Here is a 21,379-nt window from a genome sequence, read left to right as displayed (position 1 = left end):
AACCAAATCCAAAAACAAATTCACAAGTGCTGCTGAGGCTGTTTATCACAGTTTTCTTTGAATGTTTTAAGCTCAGTGCACCATTAGTATGAAAGTTGGACTTGCTCACATCTGCTCAGAAGCAAGCTGGGACCAACTTAGGCATCCCGTGCCTAACACCTCTGCTTGGAAATCACAGAGTATCTCTATTGGAAAATATTTTGTGGAAATCCCATTTGCAAAAGACAGAAACTATAAAAACAGAAATTCCCTGTGGTGTTTAAGGCAGAATCCTTGCACAGCCCCTGCCAGTTACATACACAGGAACTGCTTCAAATATTGAAGAACAGATTTATACCTTCTCCTATGAAACATCTGAAACACAAGAAAAAGCTGTGCTTAGTTCCTATTTGCTCTCCCTGCCTATACCTTTATTATATTGCTACCATTTCAAAATGAGGAGAAAGTGGAAACGTAACCAAACATTCCTTCTCTGTCAGAGCAGAGATCTGAGAACACTGTGAAATTCTGCTTACATATTCAATAAATCCCTTAATCTTCAGTAGGATTATTTAGGTTCTGCATGTAGAAATACATCAGCAGATTTGAGACAGTGGGCCCAGTACTGGAATATAACCAGTCCAACACAGTTTGCCATACGACCTGGCAGCAACTATCTTCCTGTACACGGTCTTGGTATGGCAACTTAGATAACCTTTCCCCTGTACTTATAGGGACTTAATTCCTTATTTCCTACTAAGATGACAGTGCAACACACAGATGTTAATCTGATGCCTGGTACATGGGAGTCTCCAGCACCCCTGAAATGGTCATGGCCCCAAGGAAAAGTGAGAAAAGGACCTGAGGGAAAGAGAGAAGAGATACATTCTTCCATTTTAAAGATGTAGCCCAAGTCCACGCACACAGCATGCTCAGATCCTCTCGGATAGGATGTAATGCTATCAGGGTTGAGGTGAAGGCTGTATGTTTGTAGGAAGGTTTTGAAGTAGATGAGAGCAAAGCCTTGCTCCATTACCAGTGTCCAGCAGAGCTTTTTCCCCGGTGTGCAAGTAACAATATCACACCACTTCAAAAGTCAGTTAACACTTTGAAGCTCTGAATTCACAAGGACAAACCAATTCTTGCAGTTTTTGCCTTTCTTGAGCTAGCATTTGTGAGAGGCATCTGAAAAGAAATGCTAACTAGGCAGAGAGTAAATACAAACAATTACTGTGTTTTACCCATGTGTTATCCCAGCGGTACTTGTCATTTTAAGAGTTTAAAGTTTAATTACATTTTTGCTTTTGGTACATTGGATAGCCATTCACCTATGAAGAAAAGCATCTGAGAGGGTTTCAAGCTCATTTAAAACACTCAGAAGCAAAGACTGCTGAAGCATGCGAGGCTGGCTTTGTGTTCTGATGTGCTATAGAATAATATATGGAATTATTTATACATTCACTAAGTGGTGCATTTTCCTTATGCTTTCAGCTGACTTGCACATTCCACTGGCCCCATCTCAGGAAACCTTTCTTTCCACACTCACTAATTCTTCCAATAACATGATGAATTTTTCCTTGCCCCATCACACCTTTGTGTCAAACAAAATATTTGAAAGTCCGCCCAGGCTGTGAGCGTTACAAGAAACAGGGGAAGAGGTTATGAAGAACGTTTCAGTCACACCGTTGCTCAATTTGAATAAATTGCTAATTTATTCACATTTTCCATTCCTACCTTGCACTGATCACTTTCTTTCTGATACCTTTGCTGCCACTCCTCTGTGAGACAGGAGCTGGGGACCCTTCAGATCAAATATCTCTAAATTTCTTCATTTGTGAGGGACTATCCTTAAAACATTAGGGCCCTCTGGTCTGCAAGGTCATAACAAGCTTCCACAAGGCAGGATGTGTTAGCGAGGACAAAAATGGCCATGTAGGAGGCAGTTCTCAATCCTCATCAGAGGCTGAAGATGGTGAGCAAGTGCACAGAGCCACCAGTCCTACCAACAACAGCTGGAAAAGCTGAGCAAGTACAGTCATGGCCTTGAGCTGAAATCCTTAATACAGCTGGGTGAGCTGAGTGGAACATTTAGAACTGTCCCATTTCCCAAGAGGAAGTTAGGAGTAAAACACCATCAGGTGTGAAGACCTCCCTTAGTCAGGGAGCCCACACTACTCAGGACTTGGAAACTCCCTGTATGATGCCTGCATGAACCTGATGGTTTCGGACCCAGAGGAAGGACTGTTACAGTGAATCACCACAATGATTTCCAGTGCACCTGGTTACATCCTGAGCCCTGCTGCCCACAGGCAATTTGGTTTCTTCAGCCTTTGCTGGCTGTCCTCATGCTTGTCCGCTGCTGCAGGCATGGAATCCCTGCTGGCTCAGCCTCCAGCAGCCTATGCTTCGAGGTGGGTGAATTGATTTCACTAACACACATCTACAAACACTAGTTTTCTGCTGTGGTAAATCAACACAGCTCCACAGGATCAGACCAATAAAACATGAAGCAAGCTGGGGGTCTATTTCCTCTGCCTGAAGGGTGCTCCATCACTCCGAGCTATGATTACCACAGACCCACATCAGCAATCTCTTCCATTTCTCAGGCCCAGTCTCAGTAGCGGGATGTAGGAGCACATAGTTGCTTGTTTTAATCTAACCACCATTTATTTTCAATTATCCAGGGAAAAGAGAAAAATCTATCTCATACACAAAGTCCTGTATTACTTTTCCTCTGGCTACAAGTGGGCTGGTTGCAGAAATATAGGTCCTGGCCACACAGGTTTTGATTTGGGGAAAAGATGGAAATTGTGTCAGTGGGCAAGAAAAATATGAAAGAGCCTAAAGATGATAAGTTCAAAGAGAAACTGCTAAAATAATACCAATTTCTTTTTAATACATGTGCACATATATATATATGCAAAGTCACTGTGTGCCTATACACAAAATTATATATGTCTATATATAAAACATTCCTGTTACCACCTGTAGGATTCATTAGGAATGTTATTATTTTCACTTTAATCTGGAAAGAAAATAGGCATGATTTCTCAAAGAGAGCAAGGGGGAGCATTTCAAGAAGTTAACCCCTACATTGGTCTCTCCTGCTTTCAGTGAGGCTTTGTTCCTCACTCAAAGTTGCCCAAAGGATTCTCATACACAAACCTATATGTATGCTCATGCTTACATCCCCACTCAGATGTCTAAAAGACTGTCCTGACCAGCAGCTGCTCCCTAAGACACAGGCAAAACTTGCTATTTAGAAGTACTTTGTGAGAGCCCGCTGTACTTCCTCATTGCTATTTTGGATTGTTCCGTTTTTAAAAAAATATTATTACTATTTTTTAGCTACTTCCACTAGCCTCAAAGCCTCTCACTGTGGCATGGCAAATGCTGCAAGAGCTGAAGATGCATTCTCTGTTTCTCTCTGCAATAGCTCAGGTCAAATCCCAGTATAGTGTTAGAAACACTGATACAAGCAATTACTATGAACAAGGAACCAGCTTCACTTTTTCACTGTTTCATAATATCCTCATCGAAATCTGTCCTGTTGGATAAAGGTCAAAACAGCCCCAGACTCACTGTCCTGGTAGGGATGTTCTTTACTGGTTTGCAGCAGAAATGAGGTTGTTTGCAAGGCCAAGCCCTTTGCAGAACATTGGACCTTGGATAGGACTGGATTTGACTGTAGCACCAGAGCAGACTGAAGAACCTGAAAACATGCACAAAACTAGGAGTGTGTTTACACGGAGCTACCAGGTTGATGAACAATCTGATACCTAGCTTTATTTTTTTGAGGGCTCACTTCTTATCACTGCAACTTCCTCAGTTCGCAGCAAGAAGCTGAAGTTTTCACTAATTCTGAACCTGCCAACTAAATCTTCACATTCCAGTTCTAGTAGGGCTGCTGCTGACATCAAGAAAAGGGATAAGGGGTATTGCTGGATCAACTCTTTCTAAACCAAGGGACAGATGGGTGGAATTTTAAGGCAGTTGAAAGTTATACCAAAAATGACTTGTAATTTTAACTGTTACAGAGCAGTTCCAATTAACAAAATAAAAAATAGGTCTGTTGTGACAGAAAACTAAAAGTAAATACAAAATAACCTTTCTGAGCCGCTAGCATTCCCACATAACAGCCTGAAACCAAATCTAGACTGCAAAGAAGCAGTTTTCAGAAAAATCATCCCACAGTCCATTGGCTGGGTTGTGTGCACGAACTGAGCTGTGACTCCTGGATCAGTCACTCCTGTCAGAGCAGCATTAGTTGTTGTGAAGCTGGAAACAGAGTCCGTTCCCTGCAAGGGGATTCGGACAAGTTTGGTCAATATATTATTCGCTGTGTGTGCGCTGACAGCTGGATTGGCTCCAAAACCCCTGCATTCACCAGAGGCTTTTAGAAACTGCATCTCTGTTTTAGCACTGTGGTCCACCAGAAGTGCCAAGCCCTGCTGAGATCCCAAAATAAAGGCTGGAAAAGGTCAGGGCAGCAGCAGGCATGGGGAAAGATGGCAGGTTTCTGTCAACGTCCAGTTAGGGAGATTAGTGCTGTTCTGTAGGATTCTTAAAATAGGAAAAGCGATGGTGTCATGCCTCTGAGGCTGATTGAGCTTCTATCTAAGGATGTTGCCAATTACAACTGTAAATAAGCAAATGAGAAAGAAGGGTTTTAGCTAAGATTGTTTCCTTTAGGCCAGCAGTGGATATTCACCTTCTCATCCTCTCAAAGAAACACCTATGCCTAATTTCCAAAAGACCAGCTTTGTGTTGTACTGTGGTGGTCCTACACTACACAAACTATCTAAGTTCATTATATTGAGCTCAGGCTCAACATCAGATTGGAGTAGAACATCAAGATGCTGATTAGTGCATTGTTACGGAGCAGCTGTGCTATGGTAACTGTCCACATGCTCCTCCTTAGCCCGCAGTAGAATCCCAAACAATAAAACATGGATTATCCCCAGGGAGAAATAAAGCTACATCATACTGCACCATTCACAGACAAAAAACACGTGAGCACAGGGGCAGTCCCTAGTGCCCAGCTGCCTCCCAGCAACAGACTGAGCTGCTTTAATTTGGAAAATTGTCTAAGCTCCATATTTCACAGTATCTTTTTTAATATGCATGCTGGAGGCCGTTTCTGATTTTAGGCTGCATAGCTTGGGGCTGTTTTGTGGTCTCTAGCGGAGTGCAGTTTATTAAGTTTCCTGAGTGCACCCTTTGCAGGTACAGGGGAGGACTGCACACATTACCCTCCGTGCCAGGAGGGGCACGAACTGCTCCTCTCAGACCACATTTCCAGCCCCTCCAATTCCACAGGAGCTATTCAAATGCTGTTTTATCCATTTTAAAGTCCCATTAAGACTGACACTTATGCAGATACATCTTATCTTTATTAAAAGAAACATTTAACTCTAAGATCGTAAAAGAAGAATATGTGCGTGCTATAAGCACCCAAGAACCTGTCACACACCTTCTGCATGCTGAGATAAATGGGTCATTTTCACCAAATGCCCAACTTCATTTGAGTATGGGCACCCTGTGACACTGGCTGACTCATTCTGTACCTGCACCCAGTAAGTACACACGGACATCTTGTCTTTAATCTTCATTAGCACAGAGCCCTGCATCCAAAGGGGACAGCTGAATGCCAGGAAAGGACAGGGGAAGCCTGACAAAATGAGTACAGGGCCGCCTTTCCACTCCTGTCTTAATATACAAGGAAAGAAAACTGATCAAGACTGTAAAAGGAGCCCACTTGTTGTAAGAAGAGACACAGGGGTGAGCCATTCTTTCCTATGTTCCATCTCCCACCAATGCCAATAAATAATAGCATCAGAGAACTAAGCTACCATCCTTTTTCTGGAGTGAATTCCAATTACTTGGGCTACACAGATAGTTTTAGCCACATTCTACTTTGTTAAGTGATCTTAAAACCTCTTACAAAGGTGAATCATAGCACTGACCTTGTTGCAGAGAGAAGAAACTGATATAAATAATGGTGAAGAACCTTCTTATAGTCTCAGCAGTAGCTGGAGCTGGCTTCACAGCCACAGACTAATTCAGTCTGTATCATCCAGATTGGTGCTGGGTTACTGTTGGCTTCTGTTTCTGCAAGGAAAGAATTCATCAATCAAGGGCTTTCTTGTGCACATGTATCTTGCATGCACACATGAAATTAATTATAACTGCTTCCAATCTAAGCCACGTGAAGTCATTAAAATCCCTTCCAATTAAGGGCAATGAGCTGAAAACAAGCCCAACACCTGCAAGCCATGGAAGAATCAATGGTTACATTAGTTCACATATGCCATCCTACCTTGGAAATTCTGTAGGAGCTTTAATGTGCAGCTTGTGCACTGAAAATATGGATTTCTCTGCCCAGAGAGATCTTCTTACCTAAGAAGGCAGTGAGATTAGAGAAGATAATAGCCTTCGGGCCTCACTGTAGCACACTGCATGGGATGGGCCTAAAGCATAACTGGAAATCCATCTCTCATCCTACTCTTGGGAAAAGTGAAGCATAGAAGGAAAGGTTTGGCAGCACAAGAATTGGTTGCTTTTGAGTCCCATTTTGGGAAAGGGTGCAAACACAGTTATTTCCCAGATCGGGGTTGGAGGAAGCAAGCACTCTGCTGTTCTGCTACCCTACATTGCTTCAGTAGAAAGCTGAGAGTTGAAACCAGGCTGTTGACAGCAGACATGAGAACAGGTGGTGAGAACACGCAATAAGTTTTTGAGGTCCAGTTGCAGCTTCCAAGCTCTGCTTGAGATCTCTATTTATCAACTATAGCCCCCTTTGGCAGGGAAGAGACACTGAAGGCATGAGAGTACACAGGTTATTTGCAATAACCCATAACAGCAGCCTCTCCCAGTGCTGCACCAGCCTCCAAAGTAAAGGGGATAGAGCTGAATGCCCTCCATGCAACCATTTCCCTTCCCACGGTGCTCCCCAGCCAGCTCTGGAAATCATGACTCCTGGGAATTTCATATCAGCCTCACCGACCATAAACTGCTACAAAAACACCACTGCTTTGTGTCACTCCAACATCCATAATTTGGGCTGATGGAGCTTTCGGAGAAGGAGGTAGGAAATAAAGAAGAGATAAAAACTTCTGAAATTCATGTGAACTATTTTCTGTGCTTTTGTAACACAGCAGCACTTCAGAGACAGACTGCACATTGTGTTTGCTCCCTCTCCTATCTGCAGCATTGATATTTGCTTTAATGATTCTTTTTTCGTTTCTTCTCTGGGTGTTCAGTGGGAATCATCTGCATCTCTGTTTCCCTACTAGGAATGAATGAAGTACAAGTGCATTTTGCATTCAACTTAACAGGCTGATTGAGTTTAGACTAAGTTTCACTATTTCCCATCTGACTTTCATTACCTAGAATAAGATGGTAAGTCAACCTGAACTGAAAGTAATTAAGGGAGCTTTGGAGGAGGGGAAAAAAAAAAAAAAAAGAAAGAAAAGAAAGAAAAAAGCATTTTCTCTTCAAACACATAATTGTACAAAAAATAACACTAAATGCAAATGACTTGTAGATGCGCCAATCTGGTTCTTTTATTGTCACACTGAAGGCAAGAACTACAAAGGGCTAATATTTGTAATCTGCAGACACGGCAGTACTGCTAAAGTATGTCATTTAACACCTTCCAAAACATCTTCTGGGTTTTTCTAACAGTATTTGAAGGAAGGTTAAAAACCTCTTTCCATTTAAACCCCAAAACAATGAATTAAGCAAAGTGTGGAACAGCCTATACAGTTCAAAACCCCACTTTGTGTTTCACACAAAGTGACATAGAAGCCCCTTGCCAGCACGGCTGCAAGATCAAAGGCTTCAAGGTCTTATGGCTCTAAGGGTTGTTTCCAAGGCCAAAATATTTTAAATGTACTTCCTCCAAACTTATGGAGTTTTATAGGCCAGTATACATCAGCGAGATGTTAGCATGTGCTGCAGCAATGGGTGTCTTATGTTTTACCTACTTTTTTACTCTTAATGATAGGTATGCTCTGCTGTTAGCCCCATATAAATTGAGCTCCTTCAAAAAATCACCTAATGGTGATTTTAACCTAGACACTACGTATCTTAAACCACAAGGTCTTTAGGAAGAGATAACAGGCTTTGTGTATAGCCCATCATTTATGTTAACAGGTGAGAGATCAGGCAGAAAAGACAAGGAGTAATGACAGCAAATCCCCAGGGAACCAGGCAAGGACTCACAGCACAGGAAGAGATGTACACAGTACCATTTTGTTTGAATCTTAGCTCAGACACCTGATAAATTCCCACCATTGAGTCAGCTTTGGATCAGTTATCTGAATAACGTTTCCCATAAAGGAGAGTTCTGCAGAGAGGAAGAACTGACATTAAAGCCTTCCTGAATTTCAGCAGCAGAACAGATTTAAGATAAAACTTATGTCAGAACTTTACATCAGGGTAGGACGAAAACACAAGGCACAGAGATTGTCCTCCACCTCAAAATATGCGGAGTGATCAACAGGCTTGCTGCCTGTTGTACAAGCCTTTGTATCTTGTCCATGAAATCAATCCATTTCTGGCCACATCATTTCACTTATGATGCACCATCTGGAACCATATGTTGAATGTGCATCCATAGGCTTTAGGGGTTTGCTTTTGGACAGCTTAACGCAGAACATTTTCTGTCTTGTTTCCAGGCAAGCCTGTACCGGGGATTTATCCTCTAAGCAAGCTCCTCTGTCACATTAGAAGTAGTCAAACCTTTTATATCTTATTACAAAGAAGAATACATCATTAGATTGTGTGTTTAAGCATCCAAAGGAAGAGGATAATTTATACATCAAGTAATAAGCTGCCACTTCGCTCTGTGATGTTAAATGGTGTGAAATTCATCTTTTGTGATACCTCCCAGCAGGAACTGCAGGGAATATGGATGTAAAAAGAGTGCCCTGGATAGCAGAAGTCTGCAAACCAGCATCATCCAGCAGTTTTCTGTCAGGTTTGAGGCTCCAGCATCTCCTTTAGAGATACACAAGCAAGAGTTCCCATGTATGTTACAGGCAGAGGATGCATGTGTAGGTTTGTCTGCACTTCTTGTTTGTTTTCAGGTTCTTAGTCTGCTTGTTGCAGGTATATAAGTGCCTTCCTGCCACGTAAAAGTAATATGATGAACCTCTCTCATACTGACTCTTTCAGCTGTGCTTAAGAAGGGAACACATCCAATCTTGGTCAGGAATATGTTTTTTTGTGTTTTATCAGGAGAGCAAGATCTGGTTTATCAAAGCTGCTGCCAGCCATCGTAACTGTAAGAACATATTCTCCTTGTAGAACATCTGGCCTCCAGAGATATCAGAGACACTTCTGGAAATCAAGAGTCTCTCCATGATGTGGAGGATCTTGTTAGCCTAGTTTTGTGGAAGAATCAGATGCATAGAACTTAAGTGATTTTCTGAAGTACAGGAAATCTCTGGCAGCACTGAGAACAGGAGTGGGATCTGTTCACTCTTTGTTGTCATCTTAAAACCACCATACTTCAAGTTGAATGCCCAAGTGTAAGAAAGCACATCCTAAACCCTATTCATTGATACCAGATGTAGTGCTTCTCTACTATCCACCATGAAATGTCTCCCCGTCCTCGGCATCTTTCTATGTCACATCTTAAGCTCCACGGTATGTGGACTCAAACAATCTTTGGACAGCGTGGCCTTAATATAACACTGCTTGTCCTACACAGCATGACAGTGGCCAAGCAGACCCTTCCCATTCTTTGCTAATTTCTAGAGATGCCAGGTCCAGCTGAGCAAAAATGATATCAGCTATTCAGAGTTCTGAGAGCAGCAGGGCCACGAGTTGATGTTTTTAGCATTGACTGCCCTCTCCTTTTACCCTTACTGTAGCCCTGTGACCCAAAGGAAAAGCTTAAAAGATAATTTTTTTTTCACAATCTGTTTTTGAACTCATTCAGTTTCCTGACCCTTCCAACAGTACATTTGCACAAGCAGCGATGGCTGTGCAGCAAAGATAAGACCAGGAAGAAACAGCAAAAGGAAGGGGGGGGGATTGAATACCTGATGCAGTATCATCATGAAAACTTGTCTTGGGAAATCAAACCTGAATGCTCCCACCTGCTTCTGAGATTTTAACACCACATTCCTCTCTAATTGTTTAACTGATTTATGTAATTAAATCAAAGTAGGACAATTGTCCCTTATGTTTATTTACCTCGAAGTTTGCAGCTTCTATTTCAGACCTGAAGGAAGACTGCTACACCCACAAGCTCCTCTGACTTTTTTAGTTTTGGCTAGGTATAGCACTTGATTTATTAATTAAAAAAAATATTATCCCTGTCTGCCAATTTTTCCTGGAATATTTATGATTATTACACTGCTAGGTGCTATAGAGTTATTTATGTATCAATATCTACTCACTAATTTATTTGTTCATAATAATTTTTTTAATATACCTGTAAAGCTGTTTTTTCCCCCTTCATTATTTCTGCTAAGCAATAGATCTTCCCTTACGACAATGATCCCAACCACCAGAAGGAAAGAAGACACCCTATGAGAGCCCTACTGAGGTGAGACTAGAAGCAGGGGCAATATTTCTTTTGCCTTTACAAGCACAGTAGTTCTTATGCCTTTGTGCCTTGCTTTCCTTTGTGTCCTGTGGTGTTGACTCACTGCTGCATTCATCCACATCTCTTGTTGGGCACAGGGAAATTTGCCTTCCACAAGGTAGGTATAGTTCATATGGCATGACAGACTGAGGAGCTTTGGTGACTCTGCCCACGAGTGGCAAAACCTCCCAAAAGAGTCTGGGAGCCACTTCTGATTCATAAGGTTCAGTACAGGGAATCAAGGAAGAATCCATGGGAGGCACTGCAAACAAAATGGTACAGATACCACTAGATTCCATTCCAGCTGGCTGTGATTTCAGCTTCCCACACTTAGCTGGTTACATAACTAAAAGTAGAGTCAGGTTTGGTGCAGAAACAAAGATGGCCCACATTCTACCTGAATTGTGTAAGCACAAACACATAACAGCTACAGAACCACATTTATACAGTTGGTCTGATATCATAGTTTATACCTTCAGGCATCTAAATACCTTCAGAGAGCTGTTCCAAGTCCAGCAGCTGAGAGAAGCCTACAGCAGATCATCTAGCGAGTAGCTCAGACAGCCAGAGAAGACAGCAGTTCCCTCACAAAAAAGGTCTCTTCATAAAGAAGAGCTGCAAAGCAACTCCAGACTAAATAACAGAGTGGCAAAATGTCTTCATTCTCATGTATGAAGAGAAAGGCAATATGATAATCCTATGAGAATCCACTGGGATGACATTGGAGTATGTGGTAGATCTCTTCCTAGATCTACTGGGAATCTTCCCTTTTGACATAAGGCAAATCACATACAGTGAGATACTGACAAATGATGTCAAAAAGCCTTCCTCCACTTTCATTCCCTGGTGCAATCTGTACCATGCAAGGAACTCATAGGGCACTCATAGACCATATAGAGGCCTGAGCAGAACCCTTGGTTGCAGTCTTGAAAACATGGGAGGATGGGGGGCAAATCATTCTTACATGTTACCTACATTGTGCTCAAAGCAGGTACAGATCTCTCAACTGCAGAGAGTTCTATGCTCCATTCACCCTTCTCAATTCTCAACAACTGGGCTGCTGGCTCTACCCACACATCCTTTTTCCATTCCTGTATTTTCAGTCCAGCGTGACCAGGTTGGCCGTTCAATTATTTTTCAGCGCCCTTCCAGGCCCTGCAAACTTAGACAAGAAACAGACTTTTAAACAAATCCAGCTCGGTGAAAATACTGTGTTATTTTTTCAGGCACAAAACCAAAAGCCCCAAAGCTTATGATTTGGGTTTGCTTTCAGAGGACATTCACAAAGTGTGTAAAATGCTATCTGAATGCCAACGCGGGGAAGAATGAATCCACACACTGGGCAATTACCCGATTGTTAATTTCTATAAACATATCAGCATTTGATTTGAAATGCACTGGAAGCACGGAGCTGCCCACCACGTTCAGCATGAAATGGAGCGGTCATTCCTTTAACTTTACAGAAGCTGTTTTATCTCGGCACCCCAGCAGCAAGCAAGTGAAGGAGCCATGTCAAATGTGAAATAAAAATGAGCAATGCCTATAAAAGAGAGATATCATGAGAATCTGCCAGTGGGGAATAATGAAAGGCTCAAGCAGGTTGCGCTGATTGTGCAACCTACTAGAGGCCTGTCAGCTTTGATAACAATGGCAGCCATCAATTCCTGTAAAAATGGCAACAGCATGAATTGGAAATTGTGAAGCACTGGTTAGGGTCGAAATGAGATTTTCTTCAAAATGCATTTGTCTGCGTGTTCCTACTCACTTGAAAAGCTCTGGACAGATCAGAAGAAACGTGAAGTAGACAGGGTTGCGAGCTTTTTTTTTTCCCCCTCCATTCCTCCTCCTCCTTCATACAAAGTATTTTTAAATGCCAAAAGCTTTCACAAAACAACAGCAGCTTCAGATCTGCCAAAGGGCAATTTGAAAGTGAAAGGTATTCTCTTTAAATTACTTTGGAAAATGATATACATTATGAAAGGCGTTTACTTTTAAGAGTGTTAAAGAGATACCAAAAATCCCATTTTAGTGTCACATTGCTGAGGCAGGCAGCAGAGGGGAAAGAACTGTGTAAAACTGCCTGAGCTCCTCTCTCCTGGAGACTTACAGTGATGCAGCAGGCCAGACTGAAACAAAGCAGCGACTTGTTTGGAATTTTTTTTTTTTAAAGAATATTCCAAAAAAAGTCAGAACTTCCACAAATTATACATATTAATAGTGGGGAAAGCACACAGCTTGCAACAGTGCTGATTGAACTTCCTATTTAGGCAGCAGTCATGATCAATTTTTGTATTGTCTAAAGGAAGGCTGAGCCAGAAGAAGAAAATTAGGGAGTTTTCTGCCCTGGTTCTAGATTAGAGTATTTACAACATAGATATTTGTATGTTTTACACCCCCCAACTCTTCATTATAAGGGTCACTATATTTTTTAATTTTCATTTTTCTAAACACCATCACGCCTATTATTCCCCACAGGAAAGAGCAAATCAAGGCAGCCTTTAATATGTGCCTCTTCTAAATGTAAGATGGGCTGGATGGAAAATAAAAGGCCTCTAAGAAAAAAAAAAAAAAAAAAAAAAGAGAGAGAGAGAAAATATGAGCCTGGAATCTGAATAGGATGAATGTAATCACTGTGTTCAATGTAAAGAAGGCAAACCTCAGGACTAAATTTTCTCACAAGAACAACAATGAAAGGTGAGCCAAGGAATGGGTTCAGACCTGATATGCAATAATCTCTCTGTTTATAACTCCAAGTTATGTTTTCTTTCCCGTGTGGTTTTAAATCTCTTCTGATCTGACAGATAAAGAAGAATTGGTAAAAAGGAGGCACACTAAAAACCCTAGCATGCTTACTGTCTACCAGTAGAACTTCTCTATTTGAATGTGATCTCGGTGGATGACACCCTCATTGGTTTCCAAAGGAAAAATCTCAACTCAAGTAAAACAGAGCAAAAACAAACCTGGCTCCCCCTGGGGTTGGGAGCTCCACCCACGGATGCTGGTCCTGCAGCAAGCATCATGGAATCATACAAGAAGGTGGGAATGGAGAGAAGAAAGTCTTTTCCATCTCTCCATTCAAACTTCTTGAAAACAGAAACCAGCAAGGTATCTCTTCCTCTCAGGAATTGGCTCAGGTGGAACAAAATCTCATTGCCCTTTCCCCTAGGACTGTCCCCTGTATTCCCCAGCTCTGGTCTTTTGCCTGTGCAAAGTCACAATGCCTACAAGGAAGTTTTTAAAGCTGAAGGACCAAAGTTGTCTTTGTGATTTCTTTGAGCTCTGAGACTTGCCTTCAAGGAGCAGAGACTACAAAACAACTCTGTGTGAAATACTCTGTGTTCTCAGAAACCAAGATATTGCAGATAACCATTTTGAATGAAATGAGCTACAGAGAGCAACACTCAGCATGGTATTGTACTTGTGTTCGACAGTTTGAGTTTATACCAAATGTACTGGGATTGACAGGAGGATTTCTTACTGAATCAGAAAGACCAAAAAGAAAGATTAAAAAAATAAAAATAAATACAATAAATGGACAAAAATAGTTTACAGTTCCCATTGCTTTCTGCTTCCTTTGCTATTTGAACTCCAAAGTTCTTTCATCAAATAGGCTGCAAATCTGAGTTTTCCAAGTATGAAGTGCACACAGTCATGCATACACATACAGAGTTGCACTCCATTGCATCTGTCAACTTCTCCCGTGCTTCTTGGAGAAGGCTGGGGACTGTTATTCTCCAGGCTGCAGAGAAATAAACAGTGATGCAACTACGATTACAGATTCAGAATAAGGGGGTTTGTAGAATTATTTGTGAATTTGTCATGTTAAAAAGTTGTGTTAAGAGAATGGAAAGTTGGAAAGACCAACACACCAAAACCAGAGATTAGACCCTTCTGTAAAACAAATCCTAGTTTTCACACAGGGAATATAGACACAGTTTCTAATTCCAGGATTATGTAAAGGTCTCTTCACAGCACCCAAGTCTCAATCGATATCTAAAATGGACGGCGCTCCTGCAGAGCTCAGTAACAGGAACATCTGTGCACAGATGTATACAAGTATCTTCCCACCACCAGTTCTGATTGTACCTGCTCTTTGAAAGTCAAACTTTGTCTCATCATTACTGCAAGAGAAGTTTCCAAGGAGAAACACAGCACACTGCAGGAAAAATGACATTCCAATTCATATCAGTGGCAAAATTTCTTCAGCTTGAGGAGCTAGGGGCACAGAGAGATCATTTCTTCAGGTGGGATATTAAAAAGCAATACATTTGACCATTTGTGAAAAGCATGGCTTGCCAGGGACTTTACCCATGAGGGCCCAAGGGCTCCCAGGCTCCCTGATTATTTATTCTCCCTAGCCTGCAGCTGCAACTGTAGCAATTTCTCCCCTTCATATTATATCTTCAGATGCTGGCTTTTCAGTCATACCATGTGTAGGTAACAGATGTTTCTCTTTGTGGTGAAGAATATGTTTGGCCAGGTAGAGAGAGCAGTCCAGGGGGACAAGGAGCTGATCTTTTCAACAACCAGAGCTCTTGGGAAGCATTTGGGGTCAGCTGGAGCCTTGGGTACCCCCTTTCCAGGAAAGCCCAGAGAGGCCTGAGTGTCAGAGATGGATCTAGGTATTATGTACAACTGAATTCTTTGGGCTGTGAAGGGGGATTGTCAGTGCAGCAGGCATGGAAGGGCATTTGCACACTACTCTAATTGCAGCTGCACACAGCAGCCCTCTCTCAGCACATCCCAATATACCCTGTGTATCCTGCAGTGTGCTTCAGTTGTCCCTTTCACTCTCATCATAGAGCGATGGAAATTCAAAATAAACCATATATTGATGATTCATTTCCACTAGAATCAAAGGGTTTAAGTGCTCCTCCTGCCTTTATTTCCTTATCTGTCAGCCAGCAGTGGCACAGTGACAATGAATGCATTAGAGCTGGGTGATATTCACACGCTCACTGGATGCAGGAGAAAGCTGGCAAAAGCTAATTTTGGTGAACTGTGAAAGAAAAGCCTTGAGAACAGCTTCAGGCTCAGTGTGTGCTTGCAGAACAGCAAGGGCACGTGCTACACTACTTGCCCATCTTTGATATTCTACTTCCATCATCATCACAAAGAAGTAATCGATTAAAAATTAATACCCCAGCTCGAAGGTAGCAGTATTACTTCCTAATAAGTTTCTTCCCAGCCACTGTAGGGCAGTAAATCTGACATGACATAGCCATAAGAAGAAAAATATTAAATTTCAACCTTTATTCTTAAGATCTGTTCAAAATTCACCCCCATGTTTGCAGAAGTTTGAAGACATGCTCTTCTCTTTTAAGCAACATAAGGATCACTAGTGAAAAACAGCTAATTGTGATATTTGGCCCAGTGAAGCCTTCTTAGTGTTTAACAGCACTCACATATAAGCAGAAACCTCATTTTTCCCTGGGGCACTTAAGCCTGTTCATTGCATCACCATCTACCCAATGCCTGACAATTACATTTATGCTAACCCATGACAGCTTTAGAAAGCTAAATTTGAAACGAAAAAAGGTCTCATACCTGGGGTTACCAGTAGGATCTCCATTCAACCACTCTTCTTTAAAATTTCCTTGCCAGGAACATTCATAATCCATAACTCAGCTTCATCCCTCTATTTCTCTTCCCTAAGGTCTCATCCTTCTCACAACAAAATTATTATGGGAGATTACATGTTCTTTCCCAAAAGCATGATGTTGACAGCTACAGCAGAGTGCTCATCTCTCACTAACCCTGCTCTGCCCCAAATCCAGCTTCTGCAGAGCTTGGATGGATGGACTTACCATGACCAGAGCTTGGCATCTTATGGCCATTTGCCAAGTAGGAGCACTCTGTCCAACCAAGGACAGCTTCTATCTGGAAAGGGGATTTAACAGCTAAAGGAGGAAACAGCCGCTGTCAAAAGGAGAAAATAATGAGTTGTCCATTGTGAACTGCAAAGTCTGCTAATAAGCAAAGTACCTCTTTTCCCCAAACTAAAAATCTCAGCTTTTAGGACTAACTCATAGCTAGTCAGCCTAGTTGCCTTCATCCCTCTAACGTTTAACATAGGATACTAACGCAGAAAACAGTGCCCTCAGCTCTTTTTCAGGAAACACTATGAGGTCAAATATATCATAATGCAGCTCTTTATCTTTTCTCCAAGGGAAGCTTTCCCTTTTCCTTCATAAACATTCCTGGTAAACTGGAACTGTTGATGACCTCCTACTCTCCATTGGACTAGCTTCATCATTTGCTTCCATTTCATTCTATTTTTTTTTAGCTATGGCCTTTGGGCTCTGAGTTCGGTCCTCAAAGCATTCAAAGACCAACAAATAACTACGGGTTCAATTTCTTCCTGGAGAGAAGTACTAGAGACCTTTGTTCAGCCCCAGCCTCCAGACAGAGAACAAGATAGGAATTGAGACATCATCCATGCCTATGGGGAGAGCCCTGACCCTTGACAGGGGTTGTGCATACATACATAGTGACATCCTCCACCCAACAACAGTGTGGGCTGCTCCCCAGCTCCTGTTCCACACTGAAAAGTGGCAAAGCTGAAAGCAAAGACAACCAAGGGCAGCACAAATACCCAGCCTCCCATGTGACAGCTGGGCTGCAGCACAGCAGCACATCAAGCCCAGACCCCCCGTCACTCAGCCCTCTGCCTAAACCACGGGGCCATTTAGCTAATAGGCATTAGTGTATGATTTTTCCCACAGGAGCATTTATTTCCTTGTGTGGTTAACAGCTCTGTCTTGTATTTCTAACTGCCATTGCTGTGTTGGCATTCTGCAAACCTCCTTAATTGTTGTTCCTTGCCCTTTCCTCTTGGGTTTCTGTCTGCCTTGGGACTGAGGTAGACTGAGACGTATTTCATCTTGCTTGCTGCAGTAATGATGTTTGCCATCAGAGAAAGGGTTTGATCAGGAAAAGGAGGGGGAGGATATGGAAGGAGAAAAGAAGCAAAAAAAACATGAATGAAAAGCAGCTCAGACAGAGAGACTGAAAATGTTGATTTGACATATGATGCTTCAGAGAAATTCTTGGCCATGTTTCCTTAACCAGGGCCTTTGTGCTCCCTCTCAAGTTGCATCAGGAGCAGCACAGCAGCAGAGTCGTGCTGCAGAAAGTCTATAGAATCCCTCATCCTCAAAAAAAGCAAATGCTATCTCTGCACCAGAAGATAAAATGCCCTGCATGGATTTTGCAGGGTTGCAAATCCTAGAAAATTGTTTGGCTCCATTTTACACGTTGCTACTTCTCCTTACTCTTTGGGCTTTGCCTTTTTTTCTTTCTAGCCAAAGAGACTTCAGAGCCTTGATAAAATATCCCTGCTGGTTTTTATTAAGAAGATGTGACTATAGGAACAAAACTCAAATCCTCTCTCTGATGGAGCCTTTTCCCTCTTGGACAACACCAGGTGTGACTGCACATAGCCACAGGGTTGGAGGAAACAGGACTGGAAGAAAGTGAAGAAGATCATCCAACACCGTGACCGTTCTGCACTGTGGACACTGCTTTATAAGCACATTGTTTCTCACCCTCATGTCTCAGGGTTGCTAACCCACTGCTCATAAAGTACATACAATGCTCAGCAAGAGGAAAGGAGGTGACTATGGAAGTCTCTGGCTGGATGAGGAGCAGAAGTCATGATTCAAAAGCCAACTAGCTGCTTTGAGCACTGCTAAAGCCCAGGGAAACCCCATGCTGCCTAGAACAAGCGGAGATATTTTTCTTCTCAAACCAACAAAGCTTCCAGGATATTTCAGGCTTAAATCTGTCATGGCACTGAGATAGGATACTGCCTCTAAGGCTGGAATAATCCTGAGCGACGCATTACAGAGAGAAAGCACACAGCTCTATATATGTACATACACATACAATGCCAGGCAATGGGATGCCTGCAATACAACCCATTTCTACCAAGGCTGCTGAATTTTCCTACTGCCAAATTGACAGCCACTGTACATGAGGATGTGTTTAGATATATGGTTCGTATACAGATACATAAACGCATTATTGCATCTCTTTATGCATCCTGAGTGCTGCCTTATTTCCAGCTAGGAGCTCCTTGACAAGTAGATGTATTAAGCATATGGGCCACACGTTCCACATTACTTGCACACAGTTAATCTGATGTTCAGGGGAAAGGTGCAGCATAGGTACATAAGGACAGATCCCACTGAAAATCCAGGAAAAGTAAGAGAAATTCTGAAAATCATCCTAGATGATGATTTGCAGACAAATGAAGTGGACTTGCCTAGAAAGAAAACATGATGTCCCATGGCCTTCATCTCTATTTATAGAGCCGCATGTAATTAGGTAGGAAAGTGGATTATATTACATAGATAACTAGATCTCATAGATAATAAATTGCACAGGAAAATAAATAAAACATATTAAGCAGGCAGATTCTGCATCTGCACATCAGCTGTTTGAAGCACTGGCAGTCATTCCTGAGGGTGAAACAGCTACCAACACACCAAAAGGCTGCATTCATACCAGACACATGTGCCACTGCAACCTCCCAGCCAGACGACAAGGAGCTTGAAGAGTCCTTAAAAGGCTGCACTTTCCTTTGGGACTGGGCAGCACTAACAGTCAATGGGATGGCATTTTACACTGCTCCCTTCCGGATGCTTCCTGCAGCAGTAACACAATTTTTCTTTCTATCAATTGTAGCAGAAACGTGTGTTTGGCACATGCAGTCACTCTGAACACAGAAAATAGGAACAGCCACCTCTTCTTATGGTGCAGTGATTTAATATTTCCAGATGTGAGCCCAAGCTCAGCCTTGCTGTAAAGTCACTTGAATTCCAACACACTATGACTGCAGAGAGGTGCTACTGAACAGGAACTTTTTTCAGCATGCCCTTAATTAAACACAGCATGGCAAGGCACAGCTTTCTGCAGTTTGCATCTGTACCTTATTCGCCTGAAACCCCTGATGCTCACTCTGGGGATACAACTCCCTGCGCGTCAGCAAGAAACAGAAATCAGCACAGGGAAAAGCTCAAACCACAAGGCAGCACTGCCACCCTCAGCTGCTCCTGCAGATCTGCAGATAGGAAAGGCAGAGCTGCTGGGCTGATATTAAGAAATTCTTCAGCATAAGACAACAGAATCTGTTTCTGTGCTCAGGCAGCAGCTCCTGTAGTAATGAAGAAAGCTGTCAAACTCCTTCTGGCTTCAGGAGGGACTTCCTCTCCATATCACCACAGAAGCCGCAGATGTGTGGGACCCCAGGACTGATGCTTCAGTCCCCAACCACTCACAGCAAATGGGTGCATTCAGTTCAACTGGTCACAGTTTGCACACTCTTTGATATCTGTGTCTATGGACTGGGTTGTTTCAGAATACTGAGCAGGAAGCACGTCCCTCTACGTGTATCTCATGCATTCAAAGTCATCCCAGTGCCATGCTTGTTGTATCCACATGGCTGATCCCCTTCACTCTGAGGGTACGTGAGTATGACTGAATATTATATCATATCTCATCTGAATAGATCACACAGCCAAAAAGGAATGCCATTGTGCTACTAGAAGTCATTTTTCTCCAAGAAAATACCCAAGAGAGCTGAAGGGGAAGAGGTTTAGAACAGGATGGACCTGACAAATCTAAGTTCTGCTTTTGTCTTTTGCCCACAAAAGTAGTATGACCACGCTTGTGTTCTGTGTGAACGTACGTACTTAAGAGAGTATGAAGGTGTCATCTGAATGTGGGAGACTTGAATCCTCCTTTAAGCTCATGGGACAACTCAGTTCTGTCCAGATAAGGCGCAATTTGGCACCGCCCCACCTAACTCAGCTCATCTTATTATATCTGAGCTAACTGACTCAATTCTTCTTCAGTCAAAAGGTATTATAACATACAGATCTTTTTCATCTCTTCTCCATCACCTTGGACTGATAGACGTAGCTGTATATGCCTTCTATTATCAGTTACTAAGGTGAGTTAGATGCATCTCATTACTAAATCCCAAGTCATATGTCACTACACCCATATCTTCACTGCCTAGATACAGCTGTCAGGCGTCAGCTTATAATCTGATAGAAAGCACAGCAATAACAGCAGAATAGCAAGATCCTAGGTTGCAGCAAGTGAGGATTTGCTCCAATGCAACAGCCATGGGCACAGAAACAGGAAATAAGCTACTTACCCTCAGAAGGCCTCAGGAACACAGGGATCTCCAGTAAAACACCCTCACCCCCACTGCTTACCCTTAAATGAGGTCTGGAAGGGATGGATCCTGGCTCCACCCCTTCCGGTCACTCAATGCACCGCATGCATCTGAGCTCCCTTGGGTTGGCCCTGCCTTCCCACAGGTGCACAATCACTGATTCAGGCCATGACTCCACATTTCTGCTACACAGCTGTAACTCTGATCCATCAATCCACACTCTCTGGTTGTTCTACACAGGCAGAAAGCGAAGAGGAATTGGAAATATAATAAAGGCAATATTGCCTTGATTCCATCTGCGAGGAAGGAGAATCACCTCAAGGACTGAGGGAACATCTCTGTCTGATAGTTGAAAAAAGTATGGACAGATCTGCTTAAAAAATACTCATTATTATTTCTATTGTGACAGTTCCCAGAGACCAACCATTATCAGGAACAAGTCTAGGTCATTTTATGAAGGCAAAGCTACAGCAGGGTTCTGCTGAGAAGAGCTTCTCACACAATAAGGAAGCAACAGAATAAAGTCCTTGAGGGACAAATCACAACCTGCATTCTGCAACTTCCCCTATACCAAGTTGCCTTGCTATAGTCACACTGACCAATTCTCAAGGATG

At 42.4% G+C, this 21,379-nt stretch overlaps 1 long non-coding RNA gene across 1 annotated transcript; it reads right to left on the bottom strand.

Annotated features, from left to right (window-relative positions):
• Positions 1-12,437: 12,437 nt before the first annotated feature.
• LOC109368530 lies at positions 12,438-19,675 on the bottom strand. Its single transcript, XR_004160314.1, has 3 exons — positions 16,387-19,675; positions 14,666-14,794; positions 12,438-14,318 (listed from the first exon to the last, which is right to left on the bottom strand). It is a non-coding gene; the product is annotated as an uncharacterized LOC109368530 (long non-coding RNA).
• Positions 19,676-21,379: the final 1,704 nt, after the last annotated feature.

This window comes from Meleagris gallopavo, chromosome 7 (assembly GCF_000146605.3).
Source record: "Meleagris gallopavo isolate NT-WF06-2002-E0010 breed Aviagen turkey brand Nicholas breeding stock chromosome 7, Turkey_5.1, whole genome shotgun sequence".
Lineage (NCBI taxonomy): Eukaryota > Metazoa > Chordata > Aves > Galliformes > Phasianidae > Meleagris > Meleagris gallopavo.
This window is presented reverse-complemented; position numbering and strand designations above follow the sequence as displayed.